The following is a 16,174-nucleotide window of genomic DNA, read 5'->3' as shown; positions in this document are numbered from 1 at the left end:
TGGCTTCCTCCAAAATTCAGCTAACCTCTTCCCCCTGCCCTCTATACTGCTATGGCCTTCTGTCTGCCATCACCTTCCATTTCGACAGTGTGCATTTTGTAAGTACCTAATTCTTTGTATGTTGTCTCTTCCATTAGATTGGAAGCTCCTTGAGGACAGGGACCTGATTTTTACCTTTCTCTGTATCCTCAGTGCCTAGAACAGTGCCTGGCATGTAATAACTGCCTGATGACTGATAATCTCCCAGCTGCTAGTGCCCTCCTTTCCCAACAGTCTTTGTGCCTATATACGCACATGGAGTAGGAGTAAGTTGTACTTTTGGGCCTCTTGGGTCTCTTCAGAAGCAGAGAGGCCAGCCGGCTGTCAACCTGTAACCCAATGTACTTGTTGTCCCAACCTCTAGAATGTAAACTTCTTGGCGGCAGAGGCTGCTTGTTTTTGTCTTTGCCTCCCCAGAGCACCCAGCTTACGGCCTGGCACACAGTAGACACATAAGAAGTTCTTGTTATCTACAGGAATAACATGAGAGAGAATAAGCCTAGCTGTGCTCACAACAGTGTGGCGAGGAGGAGAGGTGCTGTCATTATCGTGGTTCTGCAGGCCCCCTGGGCTGGGCTTGCCATCACCAAGCTCTCATCCCCACTGACCTCACCTTCTGGCTCTGGGGCAGTCTCAGGCCAGGCTGCTGCTATGCTTTTTCCAAAGAGCAGAAGCCTCCCTAGTTCTGCTCCCTCAGGACCTTGTCTCTGAGGCCTTTGGTCTTCCCAGCCACAAGCCAGAGAACAAGATTATTCCAACAAATAGATGCCCCTGGACTGCTCTTCCTCCAGCTGCTCTTTGGAGCTTGGGGCTGGGTCCCCTTGGTGAAGGACTTCACTCTAACTTATGATGGCCACCCAGAAATGGTCATCTGCAAAGGCTGGGTGATAATTGATCATCAGGCTGTGGCCATTTGCCTAATAATGTCCAAACAGGCCAGGAATTCTGGCTTCCTTAGCTTCTTCCAATTCAGTCTTTCTTGTTTGGCCTTGCAAATGAGCGGGTGGGAAGCAGTCCCAAGGCAATCTGAGCCAGAGGGGCAAGGTCATATTGGGGGCTCAGTATCTTTGCTGGCTTTTTCATTTGCAAATGATGCCCTCAAAGTTTCATACTCTTGATGGGGCCAGAAACTGATACATGGAAAATCTGGAAAGTGAACATTGTTTACAAGGAACAGTTGTGGCCATTGCAAGTCTGAATGAGGTGCATCCTTCCACATCCTTACCTTTGTTACCTGCCCCTAACATCCTGCAAATCTGCCCAGATTTGAAAGGGGCCCACTTTTACATCCTCTCCTCAGTTAGCAATTTGCATTCTCTGCAAATCACTGGGGGGACACCAGGATGTCTGTGGGTGTGCAAAACAACATTCTGATATTAGCATTTCTCATAGTTACACAGCCCAGTTCATCCAGATGTTGTCAAGTGCTTTGCTAAAATCTTTGTAGACTATTTCTACATCCCCCCTCCCCCCATCCATTAGTCTCATTACCTTGTCAAAAAAGGAGAATTATCCAGGAGAAATTTATGATCACCTATTATGTGGTAGACCCCGTGCTTATGTGCCGAGACTACACAAACAAAAAGAATCGTGATACTCTTCACATGAATAAAGAAGGGGAAAGATGAAAGTTCTGTTTTGGATACGTTGAGTCGGAGATGTCTGCACAGCTGGAGTTCATGAGAAAGGCTAGAACTGGGTGTGTAGATCTGGGCCTCATTTGCTTAGAGGTGAGAGCTGAACCCTTGGGCGCTGATGAGATCTCCAAGAGACTGAGTAGAGAGTGAAGAGAAGAGGGCCCAGGACGGAGCTTTGGGGCACATCTTCCCAGAAGGGTGGCTTCTGGATCAGGAGCCAGCAAATGGGACTGGGAATTGGCTGTTAGACAGGGAGGAGGAGAGCCAGGAGAGAACCATGGCAGGAAGACAAGGTAGAGGTGTCAGTGGTATCAAGCACTTGCAGAGGGTCAAAAAAGTGTGAGAACTGAGAAACTCATCAGATTTGTCACTTTATAGATTGTTGCTAAGTTTGGAGAGAACAGTTTCAGTTGAGAGATGCCAGCTAGCTTTTCTTTTTCCCCCAGGAGTTTGGGTCAGGAGTTAATAGAATGATAACTTGAAAGAATGGGGCAATCTGATTTAAGGATGGGGGACATTTGGGCATTGGGAAGTAAACCAGTGAATAGAGTATTCAGATGGTTCAAATGAAGTCAGTCTGGTAAAACTTCTTGGTGAAACCATGTTGGCTTTTCAGGTTCACTGCTTCTCTTTGTAAGTTCCCAGAAACCAGTCCCCTAATGATGTTTTTGTATTTTGCCAAGCATCAAAGTCAAGCGTACTGGCCTCCTTCAAGAATTTTCAGAGTTCTCTGATGGCCACCTAGCAATGCCATCTGCCAGATCTTTCCATCCTGGAGGATGTGGTTTTTCCAGGCCTATTCATGTGAACTCATTGACAGTAGCTAGAAGCTGCTTCCTACCCACCTCCTTACTTGTCCTGGGGTTATTCTCGCCGCCCCTGTCCATTTTGTTTTATCCTTCTCCATCCAAAGATCTTCCTCTGTGAAAGTGAACAGAAGAGTATGTGTTGGTGAGTTCTCCCCACTCACTGTCAGCCATTATCGTCATTCCATTCTCCATGAGCAGTATCCCTTCTTTGATTCTCCTCTTGCCTCTAACCTAGCTAAAAAAAAAAGGCCCCTTTTTTGGGTGTGCTTAGCATTCGTCACCAATTTCAGCTCCTCGGCTATATAGCACTTCTTAGAGGACCAAGCTATTCCCATCTCTTTCTTCTTACTCTCTGTACCCTGCCTTCACTTTTCTCTTCTGTGTGGGTGTGTGTGGGTATAGGGGGGTGTTTAAATGTGAGTTTTTGGTTAATGTATTTCCTGTGCGTCATTGGTTACTTTGGTCTCTGCTTTTTTTTCTTCTTCATCAGAATTATTTCTGCCTGTGTCATCAGAGATTGATTCTGAAAGAGTTTTCCATGCTTTTAGGGCTGATTGGCCTCTCCTTTCTCTGAAGCCCTGCCAGTCTGGAGTAGGCACTAGTTAGATGGTGCTTGATTTGGCCATTTTGTCTCTTATCACAGAATCGGTGATGGAGAGTGGTCATTTCTTTTCAGGGTTCTCAAGACTTCCATTTCAGCAGTTCTTTCCATCTTGTTGGCCAGAAGCTTGTTCAGAATAGTGGTTCCTCTTGTTGCTTTCTCCACCTTTGGAAGGATGAAATTATCATTAAGGCAAGTTAGAAATGTGTCATCTGTTCCACCTTTGGCAGAGTGAGCGCACTAACAGATGCCCAGAGAGTTGAAGTCCCCCATCATTACAGTGTTGTGTTTTTGTGCCAGGTTTTTTAATCTGTTTGCTAAAATACCTCATCTAATTCCTTGTTTCATCCAGGTGGCCTGTACTGTACACCTAGGAGAACGTTGCTTCTGATTTGCCCCAATCCTCATTCAGATATGCTCTGTCCTGTTGCTCCTCACAGGTTCCTGGGTTTCCTTACGTGAGTGTGTATGTTCACACTGTATCCTGCTGTGCTACTCCTGCTTTGTGCTACTCTGTTCTGGTCATTTTGGAAAAGCTCTGCCCTTTCCGAACAACAGTCTTAATTCTTCATTCCATTCCCCCAAGTCTCAGGGAATACTACCTGTGAGATTCAGTTTGTCTTTTAATGCTAAAATCTCTCTATCACTCTTTTTAATCCATAATTTGTACATTTTACTACTTATGCGGCCATGAGTTTCATTGCTTGTTCTCTCTTAGAGGAGGAACCATCTCCCTCTCTTCTGCTATTTTTCTTCCTTTCTTTTATCCAGAACTAGTTGTGGTACCAGACTTGTTGGGTCTGTGGAGGCCATTTTCTCCCTTTCCCCTCAAATACTTTTTGGTTTAAAGCTCTTTTGATTAGACTGCCAAGACTCTGGCAAAATAGGTTCTTACCAACTCTTGTCCCTCACCAAGAGCCTGGTATTTCTCTGTTTTAACCTGTGGTCAAGCAATGGAAATTGTAGGTTTTTGCCAGTTCACTTCCCAAACCCACCATCCTCTCACCAGCAGTAATGGTAATGCCTCTTGGACCCTCAAGGTCTGATGTTTTTGTGTAGTACTTCCTAATCCTTAGCACAAGCCTTTTTAGATTCCTTCTGGTGCCATCCCTCTGCCCCCACATGAATCACCAGGGGTCATCAGGTCTTCAGGCCCTTGGAAGATTCTCCTTCCCATCCAGGATCCAGGCCCTGATGTGTTTTTGTATTTTGCCAGGAATCAAAGTCAGACTCGTTGGTCTCTTCTGTAGAGTCCATTGCCCCCTTCTCCAGCCCTCTGGCACCCCTGCTGTCACGTTAGATCCCTCTGTTTGTTTCTAGTTGATAAATGGCTGCCTCAGTTTACTGTCAACAGAGAGTGCCCACTGCACTGCTCTTCTCCCCTCCTTTTGACCATTATTAGACAAGCTCTTATCTGAGGTCACCTCTGTACCTGGGACATCATTTTGGGGAACTCCTGGGGCTGTTTCCCCAGAGGTGGGCCAGTGCCTCCTCCTGAGGTTCGGCAGAACTTCTCCTTTGCTCTGTTTCCTGTTTGAAGGTCATCTTCTCTTTTTTTCATGGGATATTTCATTCTCCCTGATAACCTGGAGAGTAGGAGCACATTCCTGCAGCCCTTGGGACAGAGGCCAATTTCTACTTTGTCATTCATAGGCCTTGCATGGTGCTGGCACAAACAAACCTGGTGCATTCTTAAAGGGCTTGGGAAAAATTCTCCTTGCCCTTCTGACTTGGCTTAAAGAAAATTCCACAGTACTGACTTCAGGTTGGCAGCTCTCTTGGCTAACTCTCAAAGCCATTACTAGCTTGGGACAAAAAGGATTTTGCCCCAGGGGGCAGGATATGCTTTCCCTTGCATCTTGGCCACTTGTTTTGAGGTCCCTCGGCAGCAGTATGGAGCACAGCTCTTGTTGCCTCCCACCTCCAGGCCTGGTCTTTGCTTCAGCCGAGCGCTCCTTCTGTCTTGCCCCCATTACCGCCCCCCCCCCCAACTGGCCCTAGGCACAGGGGTGGCTGCTCATAGCATATGCCAACCCTTGTGGTCCACTACTCTGGGAAACTGTGAGACTTCTCATAATGAGATTATGTAAAGCGATTTACAAGCTTTAAAGCAATATGTGGAGCAGTTATCTATCATTCTCTGTCTATAGTAAGTGCTATATAAAAGTTATAATGACGGATGTACATATGTGTGTGTGTGTGTGTGTGTGTGTGTGTGTGTGTGTGTGTGTGTGTGTGTGTGTGTATGGCAGCTAGGTGGTGCAGTGAAGACAGTACCAGCCCAGAGTCAAGAAGACTCATTTTTCTGAGGTCAAATGTGACCTCAGACACTTACTAGCTGTGTGACCCTGGTCAAGTCTCTTCACCTTGTTTGCCTCAGTCTCCTCATCTGTAAAATGAGCTGGAGAAGGAAATGGTAAACTACTCCAGTATCTTTGCTGAGAAAACCCCAAATGGGGTCACAGAGAGAATCAGACTTGACTGAAAAATGACTGACCATGCACATATAAAGTGATTTATAAACATTAAAGCTGTGTATAAAGCTGTATATATGTATTTGAAATGTACATATATATATATACATATGTTGAAGTTTATAAATCGCTTTCCATAATCTCATATCATATATCTGTGTCCCACATATACATACGTACACACACATATCTATCTGTCATCATCATAACATATATTTAGCACTTATAGTGTGCCAGGAAATGTACTAGGTGCTTTATAATTATCTCATTTTATCCTTAGAACAACTCTGGGAAGTAGGTGCTATTATTATCCCCATTTTACAGATGATTGGAAATAGAAGCAAACGGGTTAAGTGACTTGCCCAGGGTCGCACAGCTAGTAAGTGTCTAAGCTAGATTTGAACTCAATTCTTCCTGACTCTAGGCCCTGGTGCTCTATCCACTGAGCTACCTAGCTGCCCCAATTATTATAATTATTCTAGTTCTAATATATTATTATTTTAATATAATCTGTTCACATTATATAATAATAATTATTATTATCCACTCACATCATTTCCCATCTCCGCTGACCTCCAGATAGTTCTCTGGACACTAGGTTTTCTGATTCCCCCATGTTGGGGGTGAGGCTTAATTTCTTTCATAGAAGCACCTAAGGACATAAAGCCCTCTTATCTAGACCTATTCACCTCATTTCCCCTGGCTGCTGCTCCCCAGCACCTTCCCTTGCCTCCCATGGATGCTGGGATCACCAAGTGATCCCTCAAAGGCATGACTGGCTAGATTGTTGCCTTGAGGGTATACTAAAAGTTTCTGACCTCTCCAGTTTGGAAAGGTCAGGATGAGGGTGGCATGAGAATACCATTGGAGCAGATCTAATCAAGCCGAGCATGTGGAGAATTCCCGTCTGGCATTCAAGTCTCTTCCTTGCATGGCAGCTGCCTACCTTCCTGGCCTTGTCTCGTACTGCACCAGGCTGCAGCCAAACTGGGCTGCTCTGACCTGCAAACATGTTCTGGAATCTGCTTGGAATGCCTTCTCTCCCCTGCTTCACCCATTCTGTCCATTTCAACCTCCCTCCTCCCCCCACATGGGTAATGTCCTCTTCTCTCATAGAATGTTGTTCAGCAGCTCTCTCAGCTCACTTAAGTTATATGTTTTAGGGCTCTGACTTTGTGTGTCATCTTCCCATAGCCTATAGCAGGGGTGGGGGACCTGTGGCCTCAAGGCTGCATGTGGCCCTCTAGGGCCTCCAGTGCGGCCCTTTGACTGAATCCAAACTTCCCAGAACAAATCCCCTTCATAAAAGGGTTTGTTCTGTAAAACTTGGACTCAGTCAGAAGGCCACACCCGAAGACCTAGAAGGCCACATATGGCCCTAAGACCACAGGTTCCCCACCCCTAGACTATAGGCTCCAGAAGGTCAGGGACTGTGTGTTATTTGTTCTAAATATCACCTGGTTGCCCAGCTTAGTGTTCTGCACATAGTAGGTGCTTAATCAGTGTTTGTTGAATGAATGATACAGTGAATATGGACTTGTTTACATATTAGAGTACTAGATGTAGGGTTTGCCTCTTGAAACTTAGACGAGAAAAACTTAGGGAAAATTAAAAGAAACATAATGGTTACCCCAAGAGGTAATGTAGGAATAGCCACAGGGGCAAGATACATAATTTTATTGATATAGAAAACTCCTAAATGAGGAAAGTTACCCTACCAGTACAAGTTAGCACCTTTTCTGCAGCTTATGGTCTCAGAGTTGCCTAGAGCGTGGAGAAATGAGGTGACTTGCCCAGGGTCATGCAGACAATAGGGAACAGAGGCTGGACTCGAACCCAGATAGGTCTTCTTGTCTCCAAAGCTACCCAACTTGTCTATTACACCATATTGTCTTTCAGTAGGTTGAATATACAGACTTAGGAAAAGGTTAATGTTAGAATCATAGATGACATATTCATAACAGGTTCAGGCAAATATGACAGTTCAGAGATCTTAGGGATGACAGCCATACCCTTCCATAATACATTGTACCAGGACTGCTTGAGCCAACCAGGACTTATGCTGCAGTTGGATATTTCTTTTGTTCTTCTGATTATAGCACAATAAGGGGGACAAGAGAGATGAGAATGACAGTCACAACTCACATTTGGGGAGCTGTTTAACCTTTGTAAGATGTTTTCCTGGCAGCAGCAGCGTTTGGGAGCAGAGGTTGTTCTGTTTTCATTTTACAAATGAGAAAACTGAGGGTGTGACTTTCCCATAGTTATGCAACTAGTAAATGTCAGAGCCAGGATTAGATTCCAGATGTTTTGATGCCAAGTCTAGTGCCCTTTCCACTCTACCATAATAATAATAATAGTGAATGATGCATACATATAATATATAAAGTGATTTACATATTGTTTACTACGGGCTAGGCACTGTGCTAGATGCTATACAAATATTGTCTTATTTGATCCTCATAACAACCCTGGGAGATAGGTGCAATTATCATCCCCATTTTATAGTTGAGGAAACTGAGTCAAACAGATTAAAAGACTTGCCTAAGGTCACCCAGCTAGTAAGTGTCTGAGGCTGGATTTGAACTCAGGCCTTCCTGACTTCCTCTAGCCACTGTGCCACCTAGTCTCACCAGTTGATTTCTGTGGGGAGAAAGGTATAGGCCTTAGGCCTGTACCAACCTTTCTTTCATGTTGGAGCATCCTACTGTCATCCTAAAGGTAGGAACCACAGGGCTGTGGCCCCTGGTTGTCCAGGCAGGCCCACTGTCCTGTTCTTACTGAAGCAGATGAGGCTTCTTCCATAGTAAAGCAGGATGTTTCCTGCCTCTGTGTGTCTCTCGCCTTGTGTGTGTGCCTGGCCTTGTCTTGCTGTAAGCTCGCTGAGGTCTTGGGTGCTAAGTACATTTTCAGGTTTGGTGATGACACACTGTGTTACAAGTGGCCTTGGATATATGCAGCTCACACACCCCTGGGCCAGACACTTCCTTTAGATAGCAGATCATTGGGCATGCTCCAAAGGGAAAAAAAAAAGTTGGAGAACTGATTTTGTGCTAGAAAACAGGATGTTTAAATAGTGACTACAAAGCTACTTTGCAATAAAATTCAACAATTGCAGAATGCCTGCGACAAATAAGAAATTGTTCTGATTTTCAGGGACCTCTTGGCATCTCCCTTTAATTCAAGTCAGTTAATTTAATTGTTCAGTTCAATTCAGTTATTTAATTAATTTGCCTTTAATTTCATCTGCCTTGAGATTCTCCCTTTGTTTGCTGTACCTTCTAACATCTGCCTCCTAAGATTCTTGTGAGGAGCGAAGGCGATGGTAGAGCACCAGGCCTGGAGTCAAGAAGACCTAAGTTGAAATCTGGCCTCGGACACTTACTTGCTGTGTGACCCTGGGCGAGTCACTGAATCTTTATCAGTTTCAGTTTCCTCGTCTTTAAGATGGGAATAATAATAATAGCCCATATCTCTCAACATTGAGATATGTTGTGACCCTTAAAACATTTTATAAATGTGAGATGTTATGATTAAATGTTAGCTAGGCCAGAGAGAGCTGTAGAAATGAGAACTCAAGTAATTTCTTCTGTGGCCGCTGCTCCCTACTTTCTGTAGGAGTGCTCTTCTCCTTCCTTTTTCCTTTATGTATTCTCTTTTCCTTCTTTCCCCAGCTACCACTGAAATGCACCTTCTCTTCTCTCTTCCTGTTCATCCCCAAGCTCCTCCTGTACTCCTCCTCTCCCATTGGGCCACATTCCCTGCATCCACCTGGCTGCATCCCGGGGTTGTGCACTCAGTGGGATGATTCAGGGCTCTTGAAGCCAGGCTAGCTGTGCCAATTTCCCTTACATTTTGGCCAGATCTCAGGTGGCTTGCATCTATCTCTGTGACCCCCCCCCCTTCCTGTGGAGATGATGAAGCACCATCCCCATCCTGCGGAGGCACCTGGTAGGCACTTTATCCACGTCTTCTGTTGGATATGCTTTTCCTATTTCTGTTTCCTATTTCTTTTTTTTTATCTATTTCCTGTTTCTATGTACATCATACAGGATTTACATATGAACATCATTACAAGAAAGGCCTCTAGGTGGCACAGTGAAGAGAGTTCAGGACTTAGAGTCAGGAAGTCCTGTGTTCAAATCTAACCATATGCTCTTTCTTACTAGCTTTATGACCCTGGGTGAGTCACTTAACCTCTGTCAGCCTCAGTTTCCTCAGCTGTAAAATGGTTATAATAACAGCACCCACCTCCCTCGGTTGTTGTGAAGGTCAAATTAAATAATATTTATAAAAGTGCTTAGCACAGTGCCTGGCACATAGTAGGCCCTTAATAAATGCTTACTCACCCCAAAGTCCTGCCATTGTCTCTTACTGGCTGGGTGACTGTCCATCTCACAGCCCTCTCAAAGGCTAGTATTAGAGAAAGTGCCAACCTGGCCTGGTAGAAGGAGTTTCCTCATTTGGGGAACTCCCTTTCTCTCTCAGACACAGATCTGGTTCCAGGCCCTAGTCCTAACCCTCTGTCTACTGTGTGCAGTCATTCAGTAACTATTTGGGCAGTGCCTGTTATGTGCCAGATACGATCTTAGATGTTGGGGATACAAGGACAAAGAGTGAAATCATCCCAATTAGCAATGACCTTACATTCTACTGGGGGAGACAAGAAGTATGTACACAAGTACATCCAGTTCAAGACAAAGTAGTTTGGGAGGGAAGGCCTCTGAGGCAAAGGAAGGAGAGAGTGCATTTCAGGCCTGGGGAATGGCCCAGTGCAGAGGGATGGAGATGGGAGAGAGACTGCCATGGGTGAGACCAGTTTGGCCGTATCCCAGAGTGTAGGTGAGAGAGTATTACACAAATGAGATAGAAAAAAAGTGTGTCAGGCTTGAAAAGCTAAATGGAGAACTTTATGTTTTCTTTATGGGCAGTAGGGAGCCACTGGAGTTGATTGAGGGGGGGGACTCACATGTTCAGATCTGTGTTTAAGGAAGTCTGTTTGGTAGGGGTGTGGAGGAGAGATCAGTGTGGAGGCTGCTACAGTAATCTAGGGGAGAGGTGGTGAGGGCCTGAGCTAAGGTGGTGAGTTGAGAGAAGGGTTAGCTGTGAGAGATGTCATGAAGGTAGAAACAGCAAGATGGAGCAACTGATTGAACATAGTGGGTGCCCATCCTACAATCTTTGGGCGCATGGATGGTTTTTAGGGGGTTTTGGTTTTGCTCATGATGATTAATGGTGCAGGGAGTCTTTTGGCAGGGGGATTGTTCTTTTTTTGTTGCTATTGTCTGTTTTCCCCATCATTCCCCATCCCTGTTGTCAGTCAAGTACAGTCTCCTCACATGCTCTTCCTCCCCTCCAGAGCAGCCTTAGCCTCTCTACCCGGACATCCACCAATCTTTACTTCCCAGGTATCTCTTGTTTATACCCTTGTTCCTAAGGCATTAAGTGTCCTCTGTAATGTTGTTTTCCCAAAGTTGTGTTTTTTATGGAGCCATTTAAGGACAACTGCAGGTGGCTCGTATCTATACTTTAAATATATTTGCACAGATAGGAATGCTGGCAGCAGCAAAAGCTCTCATTGTAGTTCATTCCTGGGCAGTGGCCTTTTAATCATTCTATACAAAGTCCTCGAAGATTTATAAAGAATTATTGTTCCTAATGTAAAATTCCTCTGGTTTCTAGATAATACTTTTGTGACTTTTGCTCCACATGCACGTTTTATCTTCTCTTTCCATAAGCTCATTTCCGAAGTATATTGAAATTGATGAATCACACATTTAGCTTAGATAAAAATGCCTTTTGATGCAGCAATTTCTCCTGAACAATTGAATGTCCTTGATTTCAGGATCTTTAGTCTTTGCAGACATTTAGTAGCTGTTATCTTCCATCTGTACGGGATTTATTTGGATCACAAAGTGTTCAATATGACTTGGGCAGTGTTCCACGTCATCTTTTAGTAAGGGATCTAGGACTCTTCAAAAATATTGCCCTGGACTGGTATAGATTTTACATAGTGGTTGTTCATTCCTTTTTCAGTCATGTCTGACTCTTGGTGACCCCACTGGGGGTTTTCTTTGCAAAGATCCTGGAGTGGTTTGCCATTTCCTTCTCCAACACATTTTACAGATGAGGAACTTGGGCAAACAGGGTTGAGTGACTTGCCCAGGGTCACACAGCTTCTAAGTGTCTGAGGCTGGATTTGAACTCGGGAAGATGAATGTTCCTGACTCCAGGCTTGGCACTCACCTACCTGCCTCATTATATGGTGGTACCTTTGTGTAACCTTGATATGTTAACCATTTGTGTCCTGGCATGCTGAAATTCACCTATGAGGTTGCTGGCAAGATCACAGAATCATAGATTTGGAGCTGATAGGGACCTTAGAGGCCAACGAGTTCAACTCCTTCATTTTATAACTGAGGCATGGATTGGGGAAGTAAATTATCCAAGGCAACACAGCTAGTAAGCGTCTGAGGCAGGAATGAACCTGTCTTCCTGAGTCCAAATCCACTAGCTGTCTCATTCTATGTTTGAATGACTACAAAAATCCTAATGTCAGAATCAGTATTCCATTTTTTTTTTTTTTTGCTTTTTGGTGAGGCAATCAGGGTTAAGTGACTTGCCCAGGGTCACACAGCCAGTAAGTGTCATGTGTCCAAGACTGGATTTGAACTCAGGTCCTCCTGTCTCCAAGGCCAGAGCTCTATCCCCTGCACCACCTAGCTGTCCCTCAGTATTCCATTTTTAAGCACTGTTAAATTGGTGGTGACCCAAACAGATGGGCAGCCATGAATGAATGGGCAGCATGTTGAGAATGGGTGAAAAAGAATTAAAAGAAGATAGACATTCCTAGGTTGACAAGTGGTCGCCAACAGGGGCTACCAGAAATCAGGCAGGCAACAGATCAGGGGGTTGGGCTAATGGCTTTTTTAGGAACAGAAAGAAAAATGAAGACATTGTAGACTTCTTGGGAAATCAGTCAATTCAACAATTGTTTTATCTTTGAAATTCATCTTGGAGGTTCTAACAGTTACCTCATCAAGAGAGTCTCCAAGCTTTGTGGAATTAATTTTTTTGTTTGTTTGCCAGGGATTGAAAGGAGAAGGAAGCTTTGGATTGTTTTGGAGAACTTCCTTTTTTCTCCGAGTTGAAGAGAAGGGGCTCAAACACCATCTGTCTAATCTAATTGCATACCCGCAATCTTGTCTTTCACTTGAATGTTATTGGGAAAATTTGTATTCTGAATTCTTCAGTGGGTAAACCTGCATGATAAGAAATATAATTAATTAGGTCTTAGGAGTTCAGGATTATAGCTAGGTCCCGATTAGTGAAAACAATGGATTTTCCCGGAAGTGGTGACATTACTTGAATTCCCACTTGCAAATTTCCATCGGTCTGGAACCAGAGACTGTATTTTACAGAATTATAACTTTGAATGATGCACATTTGGGGAAACATGACCACTTCAGGGGATTCATTACTCACACTAATCATACTGACTAGCTATATAGTATGCTCCATTAGCAAGTTTATGCTTTTAAAATTCTATCTACTGTTTGCCTTTTTAAAAAAAATTATTCAAAAACTGGCAGCTTGTTTTTTCCTATAGAGGTTAATGATGGAAGTGGTAAGAGACTTTCAGAACCGAAATCAGTGCTAAATTTAGAGTGTAGTTAGACATGCACCTAACAGCCATCTCTGTATAGGGTTAGGACCATAAATATCCCAGCTGGAAAGGGACCTTAGAGATCCCCCAGACTAAGGGATTTCCTCATTTTCTTCGAGAGGGGCGGTGATTAGCCGAAAGTCACATAGGTCGACTGATTCCCAGGCCAGGGCTGTCTGGATAGTTTTTTCTTCTTCAGCTGGTTTCCAGCGGTGGGAACTTTCAGCTTTTCCATCCACAGGGACTTCTTGCATCTACTCTCTGAGAAGTTCACACTGTGACGAGTGGAAAACCTCTTGTTTATAGCTCCAGCTTTCCACACTCACCTTTCTCTGACTTTTACGTACCAAGTGCTCTGCTGGCCAGTGGTCAACACTTCTGCTTTATTGCTTGAGATTACATGGGACATGGAGTTCACTATGTTTCTTCTCCAATCTGCATGTGGTATTCTGCTAGCATCTGTTTTGTGGCTCTGTCTCGCTCAGTGGAGCCAGTCAGCTGGTGGCATTCTTGGGTCATGTTGGTAGTGACCTTGCCTTGTTCCATGTGACATGTGACACTGACCTCTTCCAAGATGCTTGGCAGGTCATGATATAACAGCCATCAAGTTAGACCTCACTGCTGCTATACAGACAGAGAGCTTACTCCAGAGTAGGGGTTGCCACCAAACTCCAGTTACTCTCCTAACCTTTTGGGCCTTGCCATTTGGTTTTTATAGCATTCCCTCCTGGCCTTCTCCTTTCCAGTCTTCCTCTCTCCCTCACATTGTTGCTGAGTGTTATATATTTTTGTCATTCATTTAAAAATCTAATTACATTTGATTTGAGAGTTTCAAAATCTTATAGGGTAACCCCTGAGATAATTGAAGCTCTTGCTAGGCTTTCTCAAAGTCAGGATTGGTAATCATGGCCATCATCTGCCGCTCTCCTGAAAGACTTGCTGGTTGGCTTCCTTGTATTTGAATAGTTTTCTGTTGACTCCACAGATAGCGTATCATCTTAGGTAGAAGAGTTTGCCCTTTACTCTTAGATATGTAGTACACATGAATATCTTTTCTTGCTGTGATCTTATTATTTGTGGGGCCAGTCGCGTTGCTTCAGTTCAGCAACAAAGGCTCATCCATGGTCTTTCATGTTGTTTTTGTGTGCGTCTAGATCAGTCGTCAGGATAGTCGTACGGACAGTTGGCTACTGGGCAGCTCTAGGCAGGCCCCATGGCTTGCCTGGGTGTCCTCTGTTGGATCAGCAGGGGTCCAGGGTGCAGTGCCTTAGCCTTCTGGGTCTGGGCTTTGAGACCTTGGTACCAAGCTGTTTCAGGGATGATTAGTCTATGGGACAACCAGCTCATGCTACTAAACTCGTATGAGACGAACGTCCTTGAAAAAGCCAATTATTAATTGACCCCGAGAAACAAATGTTAAGCTAACTGGAATGTTCTTGTCAGCTGGCCAGTCCTTTTTCTCTCCTAATGCCTACTCAGAGGTTTATTTGGTCAGAAGCATTATGGTTTAGTAGTAAGAATACTGTTACAGGGTTGTAGTTTATTGCTCATTTTATTCTAATTACAGTTGAGGCCGGTTCATTCCTGACAATATCTAGAAAGACACTTTAAACTCATTGGTAACATTTGAAGTCACATTCCAGGTTGGGTTACCCAGGGAAATAAAGTTTCCTATTGATAGCCCACCCACAGAATAGAATAGTATTAACATTAATCACAGAAAATGATCTGCCTTCTTAATTGACCTTATGCCTCAGTTTATCTTTTTTCCCCTTGTATTTGGAAGTCCAGAGTTTACATTTCACATTTGACATCATGCAGAAACTCCTAGTATGCTATTGATGATTTTTAGTGTTGATACAATTGGAAGTTTCTTGAGAGCTTGTAGCATGATATCAGCAGCCATTTCTTTATTGTACCCTTGAGTGTGGGAACAGAGTGGGAGCAAGATGTTCTTCCCACCTTTATGTGCCCTAATCCCATCCCCCCTTCCTCATGTAGCTCAATGGAGACAGAAGCCCAAGCTAGCGAGTGGACCCGCTGGCATTTGTGGAGGCCATTTGTTACAAATCTCCTTGTCAATTCGTCATCCTTCCAGTTTCGTCCTTGAATGCCCTTTGGATCATCTAGCTTAGTTGTCTTTGGTTTCATCAATGAGGGTGGTTGCCTCTGAGGGTGCAGGTCCCAATCCATCCATACTTTTCCATCCTGTGCATCTTTTCACCATTTTTTCCAGTGAATCCTCCATGGGGATTCAGCACATGTGCTGGGATAGGGGGGCCTTCCTCTCAATTTCTTGACATTGTGTAGTTAGGTAGAGCGTACGGGCTCCCTATCGCGTATCCCTTGTGCTCGCTGCATGACAAGCCTCCCTTCTTGTCTGTTCATGGAGCTGCTTGTGCTGCGCACGTCTGCCATGCTTGTCAGGAGCACTGTGACGCAAGAGGGCCAGTCGTCTCATGAAGTACTGCTGCTGCCACCTCTGCTTCCTTTTGTCTGCTGGCTTTGTTTCTTCCAAGGTTCAGAGGATTGAGTTTTTAATACAACACACAACATACAATAGTATGTTTATTAGTTAGTCACTGGTTAAGGGTCTCACATTTAGAAGTCTTACAACTAAAACCTGTACTAATTCTTAATACCCTGGACCCCGTTTTCTCCTACTCTGCCACTGTTGCTGTATAAGTTGCATAGGGGCCTTTTGTAGTTTTCTTTTTCATTTTCTTTTTTTGTTGGCTAAGCAGTGGAGTTAAGTGACTTGCCCAGGGTCACACAGCTAGTAAGTGTCATGTGTCTGAGGCCAGATTTGAACTCAGATCCTCCTGAATCCAGGGCCAGTGCTCTATCCACTGTGCCACCTAGCTGCCTCTGTGGTTTTCTTTGTTTCATGGGTTGCCATGACTGGAAGGTTAATTAGCAGGGGGCCAGTAGTGATGGGCATCTTTGTA

General features: G+C 44.3%; 1 protein-coding gene across 2 annotated transcripts in view; it reads left to right on the top strand.

Annotated features, from left to right (window-relative positions):
* LOC110197722 (transmembrane 9 superfamily member 2-like) overlaps window positions 1-16,174 on the top strand; it is a 76,233-nt gene that overhangs the window by 23,781 nt on the left and 36,278 nt on the right. The window lies entirely within an intron of this gene.

The sequence above is a fragment of the Phascolarctos cinereus genome, unplaced genomic scaffold (assembly GCF_003287225.1).
Source record: "Phascolarctos cinereus isolate Bilbo 61053 unplaced genomic scaffold, phaCin_HiC Scaffold_8;HRSCAF=390, whole genome shotgun sequence".
In the NCBI taxonomy this organism is placed as follows: domain Eukaryota; kingdom Metazoa; phylum Chordata; class Mammalia; order Diprotodontia; family Phascolarctidae; genus Phascolarctos; species Phascolarctos cinereus.
Note: the sequence above shows the minus strand (reverse complement) of the source record. Positions and strands in the feature narration are given on the sequence as shown.